Genomic DNA, 25,496 nt, shown 5'->3' with positions numbered 1-25,496 from the left:
CTCTTGAATTTTAGGCAGTTCCAAACTTTTTCCCTGACTCCCTCTCAGCTAGCTGTGGTGCACTAGCCCCTTTCAGGCTGTGTTCATGCAGCCATCTCCAGCCTTTTGTTTGGCATCTGACCTCTGAAGCTGGAGCCTCAGCTCCCAGCCCCCATCTGCCCCAGCAGGTGAGCAGATTAGCTTCTCAGGCTGGCAAATGCTGGTCAGCACTGATCCTCTGTGCAGGAATCTCTCCACTTTGACCTCTGCACCCCTGTCACTGCACTCTCTTTCATGGCTCCGAAGTTCCCCCCAAGCCCAGCCCCCATCTCTGCCAGTGAAGGGGCTCCCTAGTCTGTGGAAACTTTTCTTCCTTCACAGCTCCCTCTCAGAGGTGCAGGTCCCATCCCTATTTTTTTGTCTCTGTTTTTTTCTTTTTTCTTTTGCCCTATCCATGTAAGTGGGGAGTTTCTTGCCTTTTGGGAAGTCTGAGGTCTTCTGCTAGCTTTCAGTAGGTGTTCTGTAGGAGTTGTTCCACACATAGATGTGTTTTTGATGTATTTGTGGGGAGGAAGGTGATCTCCACATCTTATTCCTCTGCTATCTTGAAGGTCTCTCCTCAGAACACAGGATTTTTAAAACCCATCTCTCAATGGACTTGAGGACCCAGGGAGGGGGAAAGGTAAGTTGGGACAAAGTGAGACAATAACATCGACATATATACACTACCAAATATAAAATAGATAGCTAGTGGGAATCAGCTGCATAGCACAGTGTGATCAGCTCAGTGCTTTGTGACCACCTAGAGGGATGGGATAAGGAGGGTAGGAGGGAAGCTCAAGATGGAGAGGATATGGTGATATATGTATACATATAGCTGATTAACTTTGTTATACAGCAGAAGTAACACAACATTGTAAAGCAATTTTACTCTAATAAAGACGTTAAAAAAACACACACTCTCTCTCTTCTTTTCTTTAGCTTACAATCTAGGTTAGAGAAATATATAAACAATAATGTTTATTAAAAGTCACCCATAATTTTACCAAAGAAATCACAGATAATAGTTTGGTGAATTTCCATTTAGCTTTTTAATCCTGTGTGGTGTACTTTATTTACGTATTTATTTATCTACTATGATTGTGATCCTGCCAAACATATCATTGGTATCTTAATTTTTTGCTTTTGTTTTATGTTAAAAATGTTTCCTATGCCATTTTCAAAATATACTTAATCTCCTCATAACATACTATAATTTATTGAAATATTCATTTTTGTTGAATATTTACATTTTTATAATGTTTCATTGTTGTAATTAACACTTTGATGAACATCACTCAACATCAATCTATAATTCAATGTTTATTTTCTCAGAGTAAATTCTCAGACGTGAAATATCTGAATTGAAATGTATCAACATTTTTAGTGATTTGGGCACATACTGCCAAACTACTCTCCTAAAAATACCAACTTATAATCTAACATAATAGTTGAGAAGACCCAACTATTTCATAAAAGATTCCTTGTCAACTTTGATATTATCTTGGATATAAAAAGATCTTTGCCAATTTGATAGGTGAAGATATGTCATTGTTTTTACTTGCATTATTTATTACATTGAACATTTTCTCTTTTATTTAATGGATATTTTTTTGTCGATAAGTGTGTGTGTGCGTGTGTGTGTATGAGAGATAGTCATTTCATCATGACTTTTGCTCACTTTTCTATTTCTGTGAATAGCCTTTAATAATTACTTACAACAGTTATTATTTTTGAGGTCCCAGGAAAACTTCTAATCATAATAAATTCGATCTGGATATTAATGAAGCATTATAGCTAGGATTTATTTATACCCAAATCCAGCAATACAGGAAGAAAATTAGAATTGCATTATTTTTTTTCTTTTTACTGCATTATAAAATAGGTTCAAGTTATTAGACATAAACTTTAAAGGCTGATTACTTTCTTCTAATAACTGGTTTGAGTTTTAAACCCAAAGTCCATTTATTGGTCCACATTGCTTTATAACATACAACCTCCTATCTGTTTGGAGCTATTGAAATTCAGACATAGACTTCCAGAAGAAAATATCTGGTTTCTGTTTTCTGTTTTTTTGTTTTGTTTTGTTTTGTTTTTGTTTTGTTTTTTTTAAGGCAGCAAATAGTACCTTTCATTATATTATAAAGAGATAATCTTTAAATGTATGGAAGTATTTAATAAACATAATTACAACTTGCGAGTCTTTAGTTTGCTCATTCATCTCTCTGCTACCCACAAGAATGGGGTAAGCACATCATTCCCCATGGGTATAATTTCACTCCTCCATTACATTCTTCCTCTTCCCCTACAGTCATCCATGAGGTAGAGTCCCTTTTATTGCTAATCCTTCAGTATAAAAAATCTTATTTTCATCGGTTTTTTCTACATCATTCATGGCTTTAAAAAAATATTTTTCCTCAAACAGGAGAAGGAAGGTTACTGGCTTCATGATATCTTGCATATTTTTTTAATAGTAGCTCTAATTTGTAGAGCTAAGAGGTACTCTTACTATTCTGGAATGAATATTAATTTTAGAATAGTAATTATTCATTACAATGCAGCAAAGAAAATATGTTTTCATGTTAAAGGAGTTTATATCTAGCCTCATAAATAAGATGCTTCATACACCTAATCGAATAGCATGTTGTTATCTAAATACCTTATTATAAGAAAGTTACCAGTTGTCAGGGAAATAATGTCTGAGGCCCTTGAAAGCAAGACCATTTGGCATACTGTAAATGAGTGTGAGAACTCACTCACACTGTAGAGGAGAACTCACTCTAAGGAAGATCAATTCTGGAATCACATAAGGAAGAATATATTAGTGATAGTTACTTTGCTCATGGGTTGCTCAAGTAAGTCTTTATAAGTCAGTTTTGTCAATAAAACAGGACCAAGGCCAGAATTTTTAAACAACCTCCTAATGATGTGCCTGTATTTAATGTAAGGCAGTGGGGGAGAGCTGATCCTGCAGCTGTAGTCAGTACTTCCTGGCCACTGGCAATAAACACATAGGTCTTGTGTCTTTCTAAGCTTAAAATAAGGATGCTTTTGACCCTGAGATTGTTTTTTTCTATCTCCCTGTCCTTACTTTATTCTCTACCTACTCCCTCTTCATTCCTGGCTTTTATCCAATTCCTCAGTTCTGTACTCAAGGTTCACCCTTGCTTGACTTGTACTTGTATACCCTAATCTTGATCAATTTAGTCAACTTTATCAGTCCTCTATTTCCTATTTACAAACTGGAAATCTGGCTGCTCACACTCAACATCATATTTATTAGTCAAGCCTTTCAGCTTTCCCTTCAAAATGTCTCTAGAATATAATTATTTCACAGTACCTCCATTGTTACCACTTTCCTCTAAAGCCACCATCACTGAATTCCTCATTTGTTACAAATAGTCTCTGAAATGGTCACTCTGTTTCCACCTTGCTCTATATGACAAGCTGAAAGATCCTTACCTTCCTGACTTCATTTTCTATTAACCCCATTTTTCTACTTCCTTCAAAGTGGCCTCTTTAGTAGTCCTCAAACTTGCCAGCAGACTTCTGTATTAGGGTCATTGCAATTGCTGTTTTCGCTACCTGGAAGGTCCTTTCTCAGTAAAAAATGTAATGATTATTTGTTTCATATTTCTTAGATATTATCAGGGATTTTTTTCTCTGACCTTCTTGTATAAAAATATACCCTATCTATCTCTATCCCCCTTCCCTGCATCATCTTTTATCATAATGCATCTCATCTTTGAACAGAGCATGTATTTATTGTTTATCTCTTCTTCTAGAATGCAGTCTTCATGAGGGCAAGTTATCTTTTTAAAACATTTGTACTACTTAATCTCCCAGTACCTGGCACTGAATGGTCCCATAATAAATGTGTGAATGAAGAAACTAGAATGAATAAATGAATTTATAATCTTTCTACCTCTTACTGTATTGGAAGTAATATATCTAGGCCCCTCGAATACTTAAACATTAAAATAAAATTTTAATCTTACTCTCAGCACAGTTGTCCAGCAAGGAAAATAAATATATAAGACAATTTGCTATGTATAAAGTCACCAAATGACCAATAAGTAAGAGGAGTATTTCTGAGATGATACATTTATTTACTCATATCCCATTTCATCCCACTCATTGAAGCTACTTAGAAAAAATAAGAGAATGAAATTAGTAGTGAAGTAAATGAGACAAATGAAAAACAAGATCAGCAAAGGATGAAATTAATACATATAACAGCAGGCAGAGGTTGCTCATCTAGCTTTAAAAGTAAAGAGACAACACAGATCAGCTCAAGATTTACAGTGTCCATGAAGAAAAACTTATTTCAAGAAGTAAACTATTCTTGATGATGAGACATGAGTGATACATCCTGTATTGATCAATTTCCTTGGAAATGTCCCTTTGCTATATCTGCTAACAAGAAGACTTGAATAAAGGGAAGAGATGCCAGGAGAGCTCTCTGGTAAAATAACTGAAAATACTATGTATGTGATTTGCTAGCATTCCATACTTTTCCTTGCCTTTTACATTGTAACTTCTTGCATAGATTCCTGTTTTCCCAGCCAACCATTATGAAAGATAATGGCTATTAAGCTACTAACTATTTTATCATCATTGCCTGGTACATTATGACATTAATAAACATTTAAGAACAAACGAATGAATGAATGAAGGTTAAAGAAGAAGATAAAGACATTTTAGGGTCTGTGATGTGACATGGTGCTTATTGGAACTGGAGTGAGTGACCCAGGACAGTGAGCTCCATATTTGGGTTATTGGTGGGTATATATACAAGTTGAAAACACAATAGGAGTATTGAATAAACCTCAAATGATCAAATGGCTTTCTACTCTGTAATGAAAATCTGGCCAGCTCAAAAGGAGTTCTGGTCCTAAAAGTCAGTATATTGATATGACAGATCTTAAAGTAGGAGTTAAACTTAATAAGCATTGTCCTTAAATTCCAGAACTCTTGGGCATACTAATGTGTTCCAGCTTCTGGGTATTACCTACTCCTAGAAATACTGATAATGGGCTTAGGATGGACGTCTGAACTCTGACTTTTGATCTCTATTTAGCTTGAATTTTGCTCATCATTTATTATTTATTTATTTAGAAACTACTTTTTGCAAGCATTTTCTAGATATTTGAGATAAATTGAAAGAGCCACACTCTGCTCTCACATAGCTCAAGTTCATATGGTAATGGACAAATAAAGCTGAAAATTTAAAACTTTCCTGTAGCTTATGGGATAATTTCTTGGGAAACCCAGTGGACTTTTAGCCAATTGCTACTCTAACAAAGTTGACTATTCAGTTACTACTTCAAGGTGCCAACTCAAACCAGAGCCTTACTTGCCTAAGGGTCAGCCTATGTGTCACGCTCCCCAGTACTGACCCTGAGAACTAGCCTTCCAGTCAAGTATATTACCAGTCCAAGGATCATTTCAGACACTCCAACAACTATCCTACCTGAGATCATTCCCTAAAACCTGACCTTCTTTCTTTTACTGCTGCAGTAGACAGTATGTTTTACTGCAGTTGAAAGACAAGGTGAGTTCAGCAAAACTAAGTTCTGATACTCATCAGAAATAAGACCTTGCAAAATTATTTAACCTCTGATCCACAGTCTGTAATAATATGCCTTCCTCTAAAGGTTTCTGTGAAGGTCAAAGAAGATGCGATTTTATTCTATCACAAAGCCTGGCATAGGATCTCCTGTTTTCTTTCATAATTCCCATGAACATAAGTAAGGCGAGTACACAATATCTGAAAGAAGAAAGTAGATGCTCAGAAAAACTGTAAAAGAGTTCACTGAATTTATAAATTGGGGTGATTCCACTGGAGAATACCCTTAAGTAAATATTGAAAGCTATGATTTATTAGTAATGTTTGGGACAGAGTGACCTATCCCTTGGGAAATGTAGATGATGATATAGTTTCAAAATCACTCTTGCATATGATCTTGTATTCATTTTACACTTCAAAATACAGTGACTTAAACGCTGTATAGAAATAAATTTACAATAGCTAAGAACCACGATGATTATTAATTGTTTTGAGTTCAAATCTATCAAGATGCTTATTAACCTATCTCTGTACAGCTCCCATAAAAATATTTAGGAATTAAATATAAAATAATTAAAATGTGCTTTTCCAGAAAGGAGAAAAAGATGATTTATCTCATTTTTCTTTGAATTATGCCAGTTTATGTGTGTATTTCTGAATAGCACTGAATTTTGGGGTGCCATTGTACTCTTTAACTGTTGATTTACATTTGAAATCCTTCAACTAGTGCAATCTAAAGTGGCAATTTAATTATATTTTTACTCGTCAATCTCCCTCACTTGCTCACACTTGACGTTCCTGAGGCTATGAGTCCTTATTAAGGTTATAAAATGCTTCAACCTTCATAAAAGGCATAGTGACTTCCCATGAGGTTCAAAGCATTAATGATGAGATGAAATGCAAAATCATTATCTGAGAGCAGCATCTCTCTTACCACAGAAGCTATTCAAATCATCCAATTGAAAGGCAAACCTATACAAAAACTAATAAAGAATTCTCCCTGGAGGTTGAAATATTGGACAAATTGCTTTTCGGATGTTAACTGGGTGACAGCCAAATGATGCTGCTCGTTCACTATATTCTACCTCTGTAAGCTGGATAATTGACGATCTTTGGGTTCAGAGGTCAAAAGTTGTTGGTGAGTTTGTAGTGAGAAACTTCACTGTGGAAATGGACCAGTGGTAAGTTTTTATTATTTGCCATTGTCTTGGTACCAAAGGCTTTAATAGGGAAACCATGCTTCATTCAGTGTTACTGTCAACTTTGCATTCAACTGTTCATGAAAACTTGTAAGTGTGTCAGTGGAAAATTAAATGCTGACAACTTGAGAAAATGTCACTTACATAAAAACCAGTTTATAAAGACAGGGTCTTATCTTCTTCCCTTCTAAAGCAAAGCAGTGTGCAGCAAGGTATGTAATACCCATAGGTGATGGTAGTGACAAATAAGTGCCAATCTGTTTATTTCATCTTAGATTTAAATCCTGTACTAAAAAGAGGCTCAAGTATGTGAGAGCTGAAAAGTCCATCTTTGTCAGTCTTTACCCTATCTTCATATATGTAAACTTACTCATTTTTTTAATAATGGAAGAGAAATTTCTGTATGAATACATCAAAATCCAAATTCTTTTGTGTCAATTAGCATATTTATAATGAGATAGGTGTTCTTGGGCTTCTATTACACAATATGATGATGTGTTATGTACTGTCAGAAAGACAAGGAATGTTAAAGGGATCTAAAAACTTATCTATTTCATGAGTCCACAAAGGCCCACCAAGGTATAAATGTGGAAATATAGGTCGATAATCATTTTCAATGTTTCAAAACACTTGCTGGAAATTATATCTCATGCAAACTAGGCATTAAGGCATGATAAACAAAACGGGTGCTTACTTCAGCAGCACATAGGTAAAAAGTTGAAACAATACAGAGAAGATTATCATGACCTCTGAGCAAGGGTGACACAGAAATTCACGAAGCATTCCATATTTTTAAAAGAAAAGATTATTCCATCACACAGACTACTTTTGTACTAGAATTTGCTAACTTGTAATATGGAATTTTCCTTTTGGCTGATAAGCAGGATTTCCTTATAAATTGCCTGGACACTGGTCACTTTTAGGAGATTTAAACTCTAGTAATTATGACAGCTACATTGAAAAATAATTGTTCTGCAATTGTTTATCTTCATTTAGTTTAAAATTCTTAATGTTTGTAAAACTAAATTGTTTTAGGGGGATGAGGCAGAGGGGTGGGCAATTTATTTTGTAAGAGTAAAATAAATGAATATGCATTGAATATTAAAAAACAAACAAGATAAAAAACCCAAAAAGCAGCACTGGACTGAGAATCAGGAGACCTGGCTTCTGGTAATGACTCAGTCAATATCTGTGACAATTTTAAAGAGTTATTTTATTTAATTAAGTTTCTAATTTCTGGTCATACCAGGTAATCACTAAGACCTCTTCCAAGTTTGAACTTGGAAGCTACTTTCATAAAGAAGCTACATTCTTCATTGCTAAATGTGCTTTTTATTGGAGCATTTGAGTAATGTCTTCTAGATACTTTCTGTAGGGAGTGTTTCAACTCTGGTTTCTAATGGAAAAGAGAAGCAAATATGGTAGCTGGAAAACTAGTAATGCTTAAGTCCACATCTCTCACTATTTCCTATAGAATAATAGAGAAAAGCAAGACAATGAAAACTACACGTGAAGGACACACTCAATGTACTTAGAGTATCACTTAATTTTAAAATAACTGGAACCAGACTTCCCTGGTGGCTCAGTGGTTAAGAATCTGTCTGCCAAGGCAGGGGACATGGGTTCAAGCCCTGGACAGGGAAGGTACCACATGCTGTAGAGCAACTAAGTGTGTGAGCCACAACTACTGAGTCTGTATTCTGGACCTATGAGCCACAATGACTGAGCATGCGTTCTAGAGCCTGGGAGCCACAACTACTGAAGTCCGCATGCCTAGAGCTCATGCTCCACAATGAAGGGTAGCCCCCACTTGTCACAACCGGAGAAAGCCCGTGCACAGCAACTAAGATCCAATGCAGGCAAATAAATAAATAAATAAATAAATAAATAAATGGAACCAAAAAAGAAATAAGAAAAAAGCAGAAGAAGAAAAATCACAAAATGACCTCTTATGTTTCCATTATATCATAAGAATTTGAGGTCAAGCAAGAGCAGTCTAAGCAAAAGTGCAGGGAAGAAAGAAGAAGACAGCTGATGACAGGACTAAAGTTGAGCCAAAATACTGCCAGAAAGATTACATTCACTCTTAAGTCAGAAAATACTAACAATGTGCCTTGGTAGATCAGAGCATGCATGGCAAAGAAGTCATTTACAAGTATGTACTACTTGAAATGACAGCCCTGTAGAACTTATGGGTGGGAGGGGGAAGAAAGGACAAAAGTGATGGAGAAGAATCTTTGGTGATTACATGGAAAGAGAAAAAGCAAAAGAGGAAAAACACAGTTCCACGCTCAACCAAATACACGTGCAAAAAAGACAAAAATTCACTAAAGAATCTAAACTTTGGACCAGTGACAGAATATGCCATTGTAAACATTAATCTTGTAAACCACCCTAAATCCACAGAATGAACAGAAGAAACTGGATAAATCTAGTCAAAATTACCATAACATAACAGAAAATATGATTTAGCACATCTTGACTGACAAAACTCTTTTTCAAAGTAGGAAAATAAAGCAGAAGAAAATTATAGATGCTAAAGTAGATTACCACTTTGAATCAGAATAGAAACAAAACCCTGGAAGCAATAAAACGAGTTGATTGTACTCAGGAACAAAATAGAAGAAATACAGAAATATTTCTCAACTGAAGACTGTTGAAGAAAGTCAAGAAAATAACTAACAAAATGAAAATGAGATAAGAAAAGAGGTAAAAAACCCAAAGATGAAGTAATGCACATGGAAGGTAGACAAAATGGGAATAACATAGGTACAATCAGAGTCTCTGAAAAGGAAAACTAAACAATAGAACAGAATTAATATTTAAAAATATAACTGAACAAAACTTTCCAGAAATAAAAGAATGTAAAATATACATATTGAAAAGGCCCATTAGGGACCTAGGAAAATTAACCCAGAATTATCATCTCTAAGGTGTATCCTACTAAAATTATTAGACTTAAAAAAATCCGAAAGCGTATCAAGGCCTCCGGGCAAAAGGTCAAATAATTTACAAGACCATTAGACTTTTTAAAAACAACACACAAGGAAAGGCAACAACTGAGTAACTTTAGAATAATAAATCTCAATGAATGAAGATATGAAAACAGATTTTTATTGCCAGCTAATGTGCTTGTCAAATACCAAGTCTTTAAAAAAACAGTTTTAAACATACACAATGTAAAACATTCTCTGCCCAAGAGCCCTCCATGAAGAATTTACTAGATTAGCTTCATTCAATCAATAGATAAATGGGAAAACCTCAGCAAAGGACTGATGATGAGCTTTTTAACAAATACAAATGTAGATCTAAGACAAAAACAAAGGCATGGAAAGGCAGCTGATAGTGGGTTGGAGTGCAGAGCAGAGGGGGCACAGGCAGTGCTGGCCACAGGCTGCGAGCAGGGGGGCTGGCTGAGCACCTTGGGGCAGAGTGCAGAGCACCCGTGAGCCCAGGGCAAGGTGTCCAATGAAAAAATGTCACCCCTGGGAGCTTTGCCGACTGTCAGGACTACAAAATGATACCGCTAAATGGAGAGAGATTACAGGGCTGATCAGAGAGGATGAAAAACAAAGAAGGCTTCTGAAGGAGGAGATGCAGGTTAGATCCCTGGTCAGGGAACTAAGATCCCTTTTGCCACAGGGCAAATAAGCCTGTGCACCACAACTACTGAGCTCATACACCTCAATGAGAGAGCCCATGTGCCAGAAACTACAGAGCTCACATGCCCTGGAGCCCCCATGACACAACCAGAGAGAGAAACCCCACATGCCACAACTAGAGAGAAGTCCACATGCCCCAACAAAGAGCCCACTACAATGAAAGATCCTACATGTCTAAACGAAGATCACACATACTGCAACTGAGACCCAACGCAGATGAATATAAAATTTATTTTTTAAAAAAACACCAATTTAGCACTAAGCAGGCACCCCTATATTTCTAAATATTTTAAAGGATATGTCCTATGTTCCTAACTAGGTTAAAAACACCAATGAAAGCAAAGACCTCGATATATATACATATACATATAAAAATAAATGCATATATATATTTACCTTGTACTTCTATCAAAGTGCACTAAACAGATTCACAGAAAGATAGACAAGATGAAAAGGTAGACAGCTATGTACCAGATGAAGGAACAAGATAAAACCCCAGAAAAACAACTGAATGAAGTGGAGATAGGCAACCTTCCAGAAAAAGAATTCAGAATAATGATAGTGAAGATGATCAAGGACCTCGGCAAAAACAGTGGAAGCAAAGATCAAAAATATGGCAAGAAAGCTTTAATAATGACCTGGAAGAATTAAAGAACAAACAAACAGAGATGAACAATACAATAACTGAAAGGAAAACTACACTAGAAGGAATCAATAGCAGAATAACTGAGGCAGAAGAAAGGATAAGCTACCTAGAAGACAGAATGGTGGAATTCACTGCTGCAAGCAGTGAATAAAGAAAGAAGAATGTAAAGAAATGAAGACAGCCAAAGAACCTCTGGACAACATTAAATGCAACAACATTCACATTACAGGGGTCACAGAAGGAGAAAGGACCTGAGAATGCATTTAAAGAGATTATAGTCAAAAATTTCCCTAACATGGAAAAGGAAATAGTGACCTAAGTCCAGGAAGTGCAGTGAGTCACATATAGGATAAACCCAGGAAAATAATGCCGAGACACATAGTAATCAAATTGGCAAAAATTGAAGACAAAGAAATGAAAGCAGCAAGAGAAAAATGACAAATAACATACAAGGGAATACCCATAAGGTTAACAACTGATTTCTCAGCAGAAACTATACAAGCCAGAAGAGCGTGGTATAATATACTTAAAGTGATGAAAGGGAAGAACCTACAACCAAAATTACTCTACCTGGCAAGGATCTCATTCAGATTCGTTGGAGAAATCAAAAGCTTTACAGACAAGAAAAAGCTAAGAGAATGCAACACTACCAAACAAGCTCTACAACAAATGCTAAAGGAACTTCTCTAAGTGGGAAACACAAGAGAAGAAAAGGACCTACAAAAACAAACCTAAAACAATTAAGAAAATGGTCATAGGAACATACATATCGATAATTACCTTAAACGTGAAAGGATTAAATGCTCCAACCAAAAGACACAAGCTTGCTGAATGGATACAAAAACCAGACCCATATATATGCTATCTACAAGAGACCCACTTCAGACCTAGGGACACATACAGACTGAAAGTGAGGGGATGGAAAAAGATATTCCATGCAAATGGAAATCAAAAGAAAGCTGGAGTAGCAATACTCATCAGATAAAATAGACTTTAAAATAAAGAATGTTACAAGAGACAAGGAAGGACACTACATAATGATCAAGGGATCAATCCAAGAAGAAGATATAAAAATTATAAATATATATGCTCCCAACATAGAAGCACCACAATACATAAGGCAACTGTTAACAGCTATAAAAGAGGAAATCGACAGTAACACAGTAATAGTGGGAGACTTTAACACCTCACTTACACCAATGGACAGATCATCCAAAATGAAAATAAATAAGGAAACCAGAAGCTTTAAATGACACAATAGACCAGATAGATTTAATTGATATTTATAGGACATTCCAACCAAAAACAGCGGATTACACTTTCTTCTCAAGGGTGCACAGAATATTCACCAGGATAGATCACATCTTGGGTCACAAATCAAGCCTCAGTAAATTTAAGAACCATCAACCATCTTTTCTGACCACAACGCTATGAGACTAGAAATGAATTACACGGAAAAAAATGTAAAAAAAAACACAAACACGTGGAGGCTAAACAATACGTTACTAAATAACCAAGAGATCACTGAAGAAATCAAAGAGGAAATCAACAAATACCTAGAGACAAATGACAATGAAAACACGATGATCCAAAACCTATGGGATTCAGCAAAAGAAGTTCTAAGAGGGAAGTTTATAGCTGTACAAGCCTACCTCAAGAAACAAGAAAAATCTCAAATAAACAATCTAACCTTACACCGAAAGGAAAACTAACAAAATCCAAATTTAGCAGAAGGAAAGAAACCATAAAGATCAGAGCAGAAATAAATGAAATAGAAACAAAGAAAACAATAGCAAAGATCAATAAAAATAAAAGCTGGTTCTTTGAGAAGATAAACAAAATTGATAAACCATTAGCCAGCCTCTTCAAGAAAAAGAGGGAGAGGACTCAAATCAATAAAATTAGAAATGAAAAAGTAGAAGTTACAACAGACACCACAGAAATACAAATCATCCTAAGAGACTACTACAAGCAACTCTATGCCAATAAAATGGACAACCAGGAAGAAATGGACAAATTCTTAGAAAGGTATAACCTTCCAAGACTGAACCAGGAAGAAGTAGAAAATATGAACAGACCATTCACAAGTAATGAAATTGAAACTGTGATTTAAAATCTTCCAAGAAACAAAAGTTCAGGACCAGATGGCTTCACAGGTGAATTCTTTCAAAACATTTAGAGAAGAGCTAACACCCATCCTTGTCAAACTCTTCGAACAAATTTCAGAGGAAGGAACACTCTCAAACTCATTCTAGGAGGCCACCATTACCCTGATATGAACACCAGAGAAAGATACTACAAAAAAAGAAAATTACAGACCAATATCACTGATGAATATACATGCAAAAATCCTCAACAAAATAATACCAAACAGAACCCAACAACACATTAAAAGGATTATACACCATGATCAAGTGGGAGTTATCCCAAGATTGCAAGGATTCTACAGTATACACAAATCAATCAATGTGATACAACATATTAACAAACTGAACAACAAAACTATATGATCATCTTAATAGATGCAGAAAAAGCTTTTGACAAAATTCAACACCCATTTATGATAAAACCCTTCAGAAAGTAGGTACAGAGGAAACTTACCTCAACATAATAAAGGCCATATATGACAAACCCAGAGCCAACATTGTTCTCAATGGTGAAAAACTGAAAGCATTTCCTCTAAGATCAGGAAGAAGACAAGCATGCCCACTCTCACCACTATTATTCAACATAATTTTGGAAGTCCTAGCCACAGCAATCAGAGAAGGAAAATAAATAAAAGGAATACAAATAAGAAAAGAAGAAGTAAAACTGTCACTGTTTTCAGATGACATGATACTATACATAGAGAATCCTAAAAATGCCACCAGAAAACTACTGGAGCTAATCAATGAATTTGGTAAAATTGCAGGATACAAAATTAATGCACAGAAATCTCTTGGATTCCTATACACTAATGATGAAAAATCTGAAAGATAAATTAAGGAAACACTCCCATTTACCATTGCCAAAAAAAAATAAAATACTTAGGAATAAACCTACCTAGCAAGACAAAAGACCTGTATGCAGAAAAGTATAAGAGACTGGTCAAATAAATTAAAGATGAGACCAACAGATGGAGAAATATACCATGTTCTTGGATTGGAAGAATCAATATTGTGAAAATGATTATACTACGCAAAGGAATCTACAGATTCAATGCAATCCCTATCAAATTACTAATGGCAATTTTTATGGAACTAGAACAAAAAATCTTAAAATTTGTATGGAGACACAAAAGACCCCCTATAGCCAAAGCAGTCTTGAGGGAAAGACCCGGAGCTGGGGGAATCAGACTCCCTCACTTCAGACTATACTACAAACCTACAGTAATCAAGACAACATGGTACTGGCACAAAAAGAGAAGCATAGGTCAATGGAACAAGAAAGAAAGCCCAGTGATAAACCCATGCACATATGGTCAACTAATCTATGACAAAGGAGGCAAGGATATACAATGGAGAATAGACAGTCTCTTCAATAAGTCATGCTGGGAAAACTAGACAGCTACATGTAAAAGAATGAAATTAGAACACTCCCTAACACCATATACAACAATAAACTCAAAATGGTTTTGAGACCTAAATATAAGACCACACACTATAAAACTCTTAGAGGAAAACATAGGAAGAACACTCTTTGACATAAATCACAGCCAGATCTTTTTTGATCCACCTCCTAGAGTCATGGAAATAAAAACAAAAAGAAACAAATGGGACCTAATGAAACTTAATAGCTTTTGCATAGCAAAGGAAACTATAAACAAGATGAAAATATAACCCTCAGAATTGGAGAAAATCTTTGCAAACAAATCAACAGACAAAGGATTAATCTCCAAAATATATAAACAGCTCATGCAGCTCAATATTGAAGAAACAAACAACCCAATCCAAAAATGGGCAGAAGACTTAAATAGACATTTATCCGAAGAAGACATATCCAAAGAAGATGGCCAAGAAGCACATGAAAAGCTGCTCAACATCACTAATTATTAGAGAAATGCAAATCAAAACTACAATGACATATCACCTTACACCAGTTAGAATGAGCATCATCAGAAAATCTACAGACAACAAATGTTGGAGAGGGTGTGGAGAAAAGAGAACCCTCTTGCACTGTTGGTGGGAATGTAAATTGATACTGCTACTATGGAGAACAGTATGGAGGTTCCTTAAAAAAACTAAAAATAGAATTACCATGTGATCCAGCAATCCCACTACTGGGCATATACCCAGAGAAAACCATAATTCAAAAAGACAATGCACCCCAATGTTCATTGCAGCACTATATACAATAGCCAGGTCATGGAAGCAACCTAAATGCCCATTGACAGAAGAATGGGTAAAGAAGTGTGGTACATATATACAATGGAATATTACCCAGCAATAAAAAGGAACAAAATTAGGTCATTTGTTGAGACGTTGGTGGATCTAGCGACTGTCATACAGAGTGAAGTAAGTCAGAAAGAGAAAAAACAAATATCGTATATTAACGCATGTATGTGGAAACAGAAAAATGGTACAGATGAACTGGTTTGCAGGGCAGAAATTGAGACACAGATGTAGAGAACAAATGCATGGACACCAAGGGGGAAAGCCATTGCGGGGTAGCGATAGTGGTGTGATGAATTGGGTGATTGGGATTGACATATATACACTGATGTGTATAAAATTGATAACTAATAAGAACCTGTTGTATAAAAACATAAATAAAATAAAATTGAAAAAAATTTTAAAAAGACACCAATTCTAAACTTTCTTTGGGTTATTAGTATGGAAATATGTTAATATAAATGTTTCAGACATTACATGAAATTCCTAAAAATCTTATATGTTCTCGTATAATGTTATGTCATAATTCTAGTTATTATTTTTAAATGTATATTTCAGAAATAACTAAATTTCCTTGTCCATTGCAAAAAAAAATACAAAAAACAAAGGCATGAATGCACAGATGTTATATTTTATGACAAAACAGCAAAAAAGCAACTAAATATGAGAGAAGAGAGGAAACAGAAAGTAGAATAAACTCAACTATAAGTCAATAAGTAGGATTTAAAATATACCATCTAAAATTAACAAATCAAAGAGTAAAATATCAAATAAGAAAATGTAGGATAAATTGTATTATAAAGGATATAAATTCAAAGGTAACAATTAGAATGAAAATATGATCCTTCCTAATTATTGTATTTAATTAAAGAGCAAATAATGCACACTTTGTGAAGAAGTAAGCGTAGCAAGTATAATCTAATACATGAAATTTTAAAAATATAGTGACACAATTGGGACAACAGAATTGAGACATATTAGTCATATCAACAAATATGAATGAACTAAAGTTGTTAAAAAATTTGATTTTCACTTTGGCTTAAAAAGCAATACCCAGCTATATGCTGTATTCAAGAGACATGATTAAAACAAAGTGATTCAGGAAAGCAAGCAAATGATATAGACAAAAGTACCCCAGGCCCATAAAAACAGTAAGAACAGAAGAATGTGAACTTGATATCTGTAAAGCAGTATTCAATTTAAAAATTAATAAAAAAATTGAGATTTTTAATGCTCATATTTTTAAATATGTAATTTATGAGTATATATGAACAAATAATATAGCAACCACCTTTATGAAGTAAAAACTGTAGAACATATATAGAAACACCATAATAATAAGAGACTTTAAGACAGCAATCTCAGATCAAGAAAGAACAAGTGGACAAACCAAAAATAATTAAGGAGCCAGAAAACCTAACCAACATAATCAATAAAGTAGATCTTATCATCATATAACAAATTTTAGACCCTGATATTAGAAAATAGTCTTCCTTTCCAGTGCTTATGGAACATTTACAAAGTTTTTCACATATTATTTCACAAGAAAAACGTCAAGATGTCCTATAAAGCATAAATACAACAAACGATACTCTCTGATGATAGTGCAATATAACTAGAAATTATTAACAAATGAAGAAATTAAAAGCCCCTTCCTCTTTCTATTAGACAAATCGTGGGTGAAACAGAGAAATACAGATTGAAACCAGAGAAGTCAATCAAATAATAAAACTACTACATACAAGAAATCCTGGGATACACTTAAAGCAGTGGTCACAGGAAAATTCATAACAAACTCTTTCACTAGTAAAAATGAAAGAATATAAATAAATTAAATACCCAGTTGAAGAAACTGAAAAAAGAACAAGCAAAAGAAAGCTCAAGAAAGTAAATAAAGATAAAAGCAGAAGTTAACAAGGTATGTCTTAGAAAAACAGTAGATTATACTGAAGTGGAAAGTGGGACCTAACACTGTACAAAACCTAAGCAGAATTGTGCTGTTTATCTCTGTAACAGTGATAACATGATTAAGAGAATCTATAATGTGGATAGCCACAGTGCTGGTGGCAATAGGAAAAGAACAATAGGAATAGGAACATTACGCTTGAGCAAAACAGAGATATTATCAATGCTGGATTTCTTCATTACATTTGGGTTTTACATTTATATTTTCATATTTTTCTTCATGCCCAATATTAGTAAAATTATTTCAGGGAAGAAAAGATTTCAATATAGTTAGTCTGAAATACTTTTGCCTCCCACCCCCTTTTCTGTGAAGCACTCTCATGAAATTATTGTTAGGTGAGCCAACTCGGGTTGTGAAAGAATTCACAGAAGTGAGAAGAAAAGAAAGTTTTAATTCACTTTCCAAGGGAAGAAAGGGGCCAGACGCATAGAATGGTGTCATCCCTGAAGGATGTGGGTTTGAGTCTTTTATTGGGCTATGAAGGGCAAGGTGCAGGAAAGAGGTGGTGGGTTCTTATGTGTTTTGGTCCACAGTTGTATTTGAACTGGCTATGCTTCTATAGGATGTGGTTTTTCTGAGAATCTGTAACTTTTTGTCTTCAGTAATTTTCCAGTCCTTGGGTGTCTGAAAAAGACTTGATAGTGGCCCTTGATTGGCGTTACTCTATTTTGAACAATGTTACATGGGTTTACATTTATTATCAAAATTACTGCATCTTAACAGAGCAAACATTTTGATTAGATGAGCTGAAAAATGGTAACTTATTATCTTATAGAATATTTCTCAACCTGAGACTGAGAACAGTTACTCTGAGGATTGAGATTCTATCTTATATATCAGAGCCCTGCATATTTCAGGCTTTCAGAATATCTACTGACTAAATATACCAAAAATGAAACATTGTTCACTTTTAAAAATTTCTATGCAGATACAGTTTTCCCTTCTTTAGACACATTACAGTTTGTCAATTCCTTTTGTGGTTTATATCTCCATAAAATTTCAACCTCCACAAAAAAAAGGAATATGCTAGTTCTATAAGACTAGGCTTAAATTATATTTTCTTAATCAGAAAACCAACATAACAATTTCATAAAGTTTTCTCATTTAAAACTAATTAATCCCATGTCTTTGATGCTTACCATAAATTTCAGCCATGCTTCATTCTAATATTACTATTTGGTTCCTCAGAAGATGTGAAGGATGCCAATTTCCTGTACAATTTATCAGAAAATGTTCAATGTTATTTACAGCAAACTTATAAAAATACAATTTACACAAGATTTATCACATTGCTTGCATTTTACCATGTTTTCAGAACTAGAAACCAAATTCCTTCTTGACTGCTTTTGACAAGAGTAAGTTTAATAATAAATATTAACTCTCCTTCCCATAAAAAAGACATAGATATTATTTATTTAGGAGGCAGTTTTTGTAAAATTATTCAGAGATTTTCATAATCTACTGCAATGCCTATATAAAGATCATTCTTCCTTGTTTAATTTGATTCTCTTTCCTCATAAATATCATTTAGTAGCTTTGTCACCTACCCTTTATATATATATATATATCTATATATATCTATATATATATATATCTTATTGGTTCTGAACTCTGATGAATATACCTGCTAACAGAGCTTTCCTATTTTTTATTTCTATTTGGTTGGCTGAGGAAGTTTACTATATAGGATCAATTTCCTTCCTTCTTTCTTTCTTTCCTTCCTTTCTCTCAATATATATTGTCCTAAAGTTGTAATACTTTACCAACAGCAATCTGGATTTTCCCTTAGCGGGAGGAAGCACGGTCTGTGGGCTTCAGCCCAGCCCAGGGACTTCCACATTGATTCTTATGGGTCCCTGGCTAAAATAAAGTGATCCTCCTCCTGGTGTGTGCAGCTCACTTGGGAATACTAAAGTGAGGACAAGCCTTTTTAGATTAAGCCAATTATCATCAAGTATAACCCTAAATTCTACCTAATCTGTGAACATATCTTAATCCTTAAATTTGCTGGGGCCTGTGAGGGGACTGCTATATGTTCTTGAAGCTATCTAGGTATGGTTCCATCACAAGATAGAACCTTTCTGGGCAGAAGAAAAGAGAGGCACAAACTCTTATATGTTGAGCTCTCACTGTGTACCCACCACTGAGTTATTTGTTTTACTTTGTTATATTACTTAAAGTCATTCAGTTCACACCATAATCCTGTGAGGTAAATGCTGTCATGAGAACACTTGAAATCACACATCCCCTAAGTGTCAGAGCTGCAGCTAACACCCACCCCCAAGATGGAACTTCCCTCTCATAGCTCCCACAGTTGCTCTGCTGGCCAAGGTGATAGAGATCCCATAGACCCATATCAGAACTGAGGATTGGCCTTAAATTTTAACCCTTTTTAGATATGTGAATTATGTTCTTCTAAACACTTATTGGAGATGGTTAGGTGTCCACTAAAATCCATATTCTTCTTCTTCCAAAATTATAGAATTGGGCTAGGACTCAGATCTCTAGGGAGCACATATCTCAACCTTCTTTGGAACTAAGTATCACTATATAACTGAATTTGTGCCTGGCAGCCCCAAACTTGGATGTCTTTCTGTATGTATTCTTTTCTGCCTTCCTACTGACTGAGATGACCAGAGCATGGCCACTCAGGAAGTCATTTGCTGAAGATAGTGGAGCCACCGCTCCCCTATGTGAATCATGGTATGTGGGTAGCTGCCTACTGCCCCAAAACGCCCACCCTGGACTATTACATGAGTGAGAAACAAACCTTTTTATTTCTTAAGCGACTGAATTAATTTTGGGTCTCCTTTGCAGCAGAACATCTGAGTCTATCCTAACCAGGGAGCACTTTGTTTATATTTTTAGTTAATTTAATTAACATATAGGGTTTTACTATATGCAGATATAACACCTTGTAAATACATTTGTTCTATTGGTGAACTTATTCTGATGATTAAATTAATATCTTTGTGCATGTCCAAAATTAACCATCAAGTCAATACATTGAAAAAAATTCCATCAAATTGGTTGGTGCTCAATGTGTAGAAAAAGTTACTGCTAATTTTTTTTACTGATTTCCCTTTCTGCTCTGTTTTAAGAGTAGTATGTGGACTCAATGCCAGATTAGGTGTGTCCTCAGTGCATTCAAGCAAAAGTATATTTATTCCTTTGCTGCCCTCCACTGTACCTATGTCTTAAATTTACCTCAACCAAATTATATTCCAGAAACGTTACAAAGAAAGAAGACAAATATTTCTAGCGTTTGTTTGTTTAATTCATATTGCTGACTCAACTTCTGTGATGTCTTTAAAAATGGCAAACCTTATTTACTATACTAATCAGTTTGGTGATGTCTTGATGAAAACAGGATAGTGTGATATATGAATTCTCATAGGCATTTCTAGCTTCCTATGACTATGACATGTTTATTTTTACTCAATAATTATTAGAGAAAGCTGTCATTTCAAACTTACTACTTTTTCTTTCCTCACATACAGCTTAATCTAGTGTTTCAACAATACATTTAAGTTTGTTTTCATGATCTTGGAACAGGTGGGCACAGACTTGGAAATGTCAACCTCGCTAAATATAGATATGTAGTGATTTTCAATGTATTGGGAAAAAAATGTTCATCTGGCAAAATAGCAAGATAGTAGTAACTTCAGTCTCCATCCCCTACCTTACCCCAACTACAATTTTTTTCTCTTCATTTATATTTTTATCCTTTATGACCTCAGAATTCTCAGCTGAGTGATATAAGTTATGACAACATCTATTGGATTCTACCACATTTTTAATCAAAACTAATTCCACTTAAGGAAAAAAAAATACAAAATCTTTAACTTGTTCTCCAATGGGCATGACTTTGTCCATGCCTTCATAAGCTCATGCTGTGGTATTATATGTTTTCATCATTCTCTAGACAGAGTAGCCTTTTATTGGGAAGGTTTTTTTTTCTTTGAACTTTAAGTGTTCCCTTTACAGGAATACTCTTTTCCTCACTCTTCCTTTTGTTTCAGGTAACATTTCTTCAAAAAGCCTTTCCCCAACCTTCAGTTAAGGTGTCCTGTTATAAGTAAACACTTATGAGGTTTGTAATTTGCTTTGTGTCAGATTATTAATTTAATAGTTGTCAATTCTCTACAGTGAGTGACTATTGTTTTACCTGCTCAGTATTCCTCCATATTTTCTGTGACTTCTCTGGAAAATTCTTCCCCACTCCATCTATGTTATCTCCCTTAGAAATACCTTTTCTCCTTTATAATTGTAATCTCACCCCAACAACAATTTCTAGTAGAGTAATGGGCACCTTTATCTAGCCACAGTTCTTCCCTAGGATTTTTCAAACCTCAATTATCATAGTCAACATTTTCTCAAGTAGAATTCTGAGGCTCTTGATAGTCTTGTCACCACAATTTTAGTGAAATCCTAGATGTCTACAATGGGAGTGAATGTGCCTGACATACATAAAGAATCAGAGATGAGAAAAGGATTGAGAGTACCAGAAGTGTTTGAGTGCCTGTTCTAGTTGTTCCAGAAGTTAGGTTACAATATTGACCTTCTTAGAGGTAGACTGGAGATGATTTTATGAGATATTCCAGTCAGTCTTATTTTTCCTTAAGTTAGATTGAGTTAAATCATTGTCACTGGCAATTAAAATTGTTGATTACTAATATGCCCTGGGATATGTAAGATCCACTAAGTCATCATTTGTCTATCTGTACATGATGTCCAGTCTTCCACTTTTCTTCAGAACAAACATCTTTTATAATTTTGTGACGGAAGCTCTATCTGCTAAGAGTGTATTGAACTACAAAGGAACCTAAATACTAATAATCTCACTTTGACTTCATTGCTTTCTAGACCTTGAATGTTTGTGTGAAGGATTTCTTTCTTTTTTTTTTCTTTTTTCACATCTGGAAAGTGTCCAGACTGTGGAACTTCATTTAAATACCTTGGTATAAAGTCAAACATTCTAGATTTTTTTTCTATTACTTCTCTTCCTTTCCATCCTCCCAAAAGGTAAACTCTTCTTTGAAAATACATTGAAAACATGTTTTCTTTATAGACATGTCTTTTGCTGATTCCTAGCATTTAAAATTTCCCAAGTTCTATCATCTTAGGTATGAGTGGGAAGGAACCCAGCTTCTTTTGTCACATTTTCCTGAGATTATCCTGCTAATAAAGGTTCCAGGGATCCAACTGGGCAATGTAAAAATATAAGCTTCCCCTCTCTCTCAAAATTCCTATCCTGGGACCAGGTTATTGCCAACTCACCATATGCTTAGCATATTTCAGGGAGTAAAGTCAAGTTGGAACTCTGTTTCTCTTACTGTTTCACCATGATTGTTTGTACAACAGATGCAGGCAATCTATCAAATCCAGGAGAAACTGAGAGGAAATTGCTCTCATAACCATAGACACTGAAACACAAGTAAATGTTCTCAAAAAAAACAACATAGGAACTTCCCTGGAGGTCCAGTGGTTAAGACTCCATGCTTCCAATGCAGAGGGTGTGGGTTCATTCCCTGGTCAGGGAACTAAGATCCCACATGCCACGTGGTATGGCAAAACCCCTCCTCCCCCCAAAAAAAAAAAACAAAAAATAAACATAGACCATTATTTTGACCCTTTGGGGGAAAAATGTATCATTAATATTAAAATATTTAAATAATCCATTTAAATGTATATTTAAAAAAACCTTATGGAAATAGAAGTTGTAGAACTAGATGTGAGAAATAATAACATGTGACTAAACTTTTAAAGTTTACAAAATACATTTAAAGTATTCAGCAGCTCACAAGAGGCAACTTTTTAGAGATGAAGAAAATAAATTTAGTTTTGGGAAGTGATTGAATAAGTATTGCCAGATAAAGTACAAGTGTGATATATCATCCAGTTATATTTGAATGTTGGATAAGCAACAAATTTTAGTTAAATATATTTCAAACATTGCATGCTTATCTGAAATTCATATTTAGCTGGGTGTCCTACAATTTTATATTCTGAATCTGGGAATCCTAGATAAAACTAAGGTTACAAAGTTTATAATTGGCAAAGCAGGACATCCTTAAAAACCAATGGAGTATATGATAGCTGACATGAACTTCAAAAAGATTCTAGCATACACTCAGATGAAATTATTGTCATTACCAGGACATAAAAGACATAATTTCTGCACATTCCAAATTTCCAGGTTAAATCTAGTGTGAAATTGTCCATGAATAGGCATTAATTCTGGTGGGTTTTTTTTAAATATGTGGGGTATATTGACCCGGTAGGAATAAGAATTCATCAGGCAGATTTCTTCACTGGTTATCCACCACATCCATCAATTCCTGAGGATTAAGGCATTATTTGAATGCAATGTGTACTCTGAGATATTTATGAAGAACTAATCCATCATTAAAAAAACTGACAAATGGGTTTCAAATCTCAGCTTGGACTCTGATTGAAAATAGTTCCCAAAAGGGACATTTCATAGACAAAAGAGAAATAAGACCTTTTAGACTCTTGTACTCTTTGGGAATAAGTGTGGGAAGTAAGTCAATGAAGCTATGCTAGAAAACGTTGGGGGGTCCTTGGTTCATTCTCTAACACAGATATTTATAGATCCTACTAAGTCCTATATATTTTTCACTAATAAAGTTTTCATTAATAACTGTTTTCAGATGGTTAAAGCTGTATATGAGAACAAAGAAAACAGGTAAGCAGCCTATTGCTTTTATCAACAGAAATTTCATCAAAAATCTGAGTTTTTAATTCCAGAGTTAGCAATCATAGAGAAATTCTAAAAATAAATATATGGCATTTTTTTCTAGAAGTGAAGTAACAAGAGTTCTGTTACTTGCTTTATAACTAGTATCATGCTAGACAGAAATGGTCAGTGGTGGCTGTAACTGTAAGTTTCATATTATAGGTTTGAGCTTAGCAAACAGTTTCCTCTTTTCAGTGACTATATTCACAGAATACCAAAAATAAGGCACCAGTAGGGGAATCAGGACCATTGAGAATGCTAGGGAATGGGATATTTTCCTTTAGGTGGCAGAACTGAAAGCTCCAAGCAAGGAATTAGTTGAATGATACATAATAAACTAACATCACTTCATTGTGTTTTAGATAAATCTACCATTTTAGAGTTTCAATCGTAAATTTGAGTATTCTGGAATAAAGTGACCTGCAAATAACATTCCTGGTGCATGTCTATAGTGTCATGAGAAACGTGGACTCAGACCTCTACTGTGGATTGAATGATACCAGAGATGATTCAGCAAGTCCCAATCTGTATGAGCTTAAACTAAGTAAGAGACAGTAAGAAGCTTAACATTTGACCACAAATGCAACACTGAAAAGCATTAAGTGTGGTTTTCCAGGGCAGTGCAAATTATAAATTTTTATAAAATATAGGCTTACGTGGAAAGGATGATACCATTTTTTTGAATTTTATTTTAATTCTTTTATTAAACAGCAGGTTCTTATTAGTCATCAATTTTATACACATCAGTGTATACATGTCAATCCCAATCGCCAATTCAGCACACCACCATCCCCACCCTCTCACGGCCTTCCGGCTTGGTGTCCATACGTTTGTTCTCTACATCTGTGTCTCAACTTCTGCCCTGCAAACTGGTTCATCTCTACTATTTTTATAAGTTCCTCTGGGTGTATGCCCAGTAGTGGGATTTCTGGATCATATAGTAATTCTATTTTCAGTTTTTTAAGGAACTGCCATACTGTTCTCAGTGGGGCTGTATCAATTTACATTCCCACCAACAGTGCAAGAGGGTTCCCTTGTCTCCACACCCACTCTAGCATTTGTTGTTGGTAGATTTTCTGATGATGCTTATTATAAATGGTGTGAGGTGATACCTCAGTGTAATTTTGATTTGCATTTCTCTAATAACTACTGGTGTTGAGCAGCTTTTCATGTGCTTCTTGGCCATCTGTATGTCTTCTTTGGAGAAATGTCTATTTAGGTCTTCTACTCATTTTTGGATTGGGTTGTTTGTTTCTTTAATATGGAGCTGCACAAGCTGTTTATATATTTTGGAGATTAATCCTTT

The 25,496-nt window shown here is 34.9% G+C and overlaps 1 non-coding gene across 1 annotated transcript; it reads left to right on the top strand.

Annotated features, from left to right (window-relative positions):
• The first annotated feature begins 7,472 nt into the window (after window positions 1-7,472).
• LOC117198662 (U6 spliceosomal RNA) lies at window positions 7,473-7,580 on the top strand. Its single transcript, XR_004479882.1, has one exon. It is a non-coding gene; the product is annotated as a U6 spliceosomal RNA (small nuclear RNA).
• Window positions 7,581-25,496: the final 17,916 nt, after the last annotated feature.

The sequence above is a fragment of the Orcinus orca genome, chromosome 15 (assembly GCF_937001465.1).
Source record: "Orcinus orca chromosome 15, mOrcOrc1.1, whole genome shotgun sequence".
In the NCBI taxonomy this organism is placed as follows: domain Eukaryota; kingdom Metazoa; phylum Chordata; class Mammalia; order Artiodactyla; family Delphinidae; genus Orcinus; species Orcinus orca.
The sequence above is the reverse complement of the archived record's forward strand: the minus strand, read 5'-3'. Positions and strand labels throughout refer to the sequence as shown.